The following is a 281-nucleotide window of genomic DNA, read 5'->3' on the forward strand; positions in this document are numbered from 1 at the left end:
AAAAAAGAAAAAAAAAACAGAAAAAAAAAAAGTGCAACACAAAACACACAAAAAAAGCACCAAAACGAAACCACCTCTCCCCAGGGCAGAGTTACGGCAAGAGCAGGATCGGGGCGTCTTCTCTCTGCTCTGGCACAAACAGGACTCAAGGACGCAGCAGCTGGTTGAGCTGGGAACATCTTTATTTCACACGTAGCAAAAAAATAAAAATAAAAAGGAAAGCAAACTCCGGATTTTTTGCATCAGAGCAGACGGACAAACGGCCAAAGATGCCGCCCAGC

This window comes from Apaloderma vittatum, unplaced genomic scaffold (assembly GCF_000703405.1).
Source record: "Apaloderma vittatum isolate BGI_N311 unplaced genomic scaffold, ASM70340v1 scaffold24800, whole genome shotgun sequence".
In the NCBI taxonomy this organism is placed as follows: Eukaryota; Metazoa; Chordata; class Aves; order Trogoniformes; family Trogonidae; genus Apaloderma; species Apaloderma vittatum.